Raw genomic sequence first — 242 nt, forward strand, 5'->3', positions numbered from 1 at the left:
TTAAATCCTAGCCAGACACAATGTTATCAATGCTAAACATTTAACCTTTTGGAAAAGAGCTCTTTAAAAACAATAAAGTTGGAAGATTTTCATAGAGTTAACACAGCTGGGATTTCCCCAAACTCTGTCTGCCCTAGCTGTGCTTTCAACGTTTAGGCTCCAGAACTGCCACACTGCAAAAAGAGAAGTCTAACGGCACCATTTTGCCCTAATTCCAAGAAAGTCTAAGAGAACAGAGAAAA

The sequence above is a fragment of the Balaenoptera ricei genome, chromosome 19 (genome assembly GCF_028023285.1).
Source record: "Balaenoptera ricei isolate mBalRic1 chromosome 19, mBalRic1.hap2, whole genome shotgun sequence".
Taxonomy (NCBI): domain Eukaryota; kingdom Metazoa; phylum Chordata; class Mammalia; order Artiodactyla; family Balaenopteridae; genus Balaenoptera; species Balaenoptera ricei.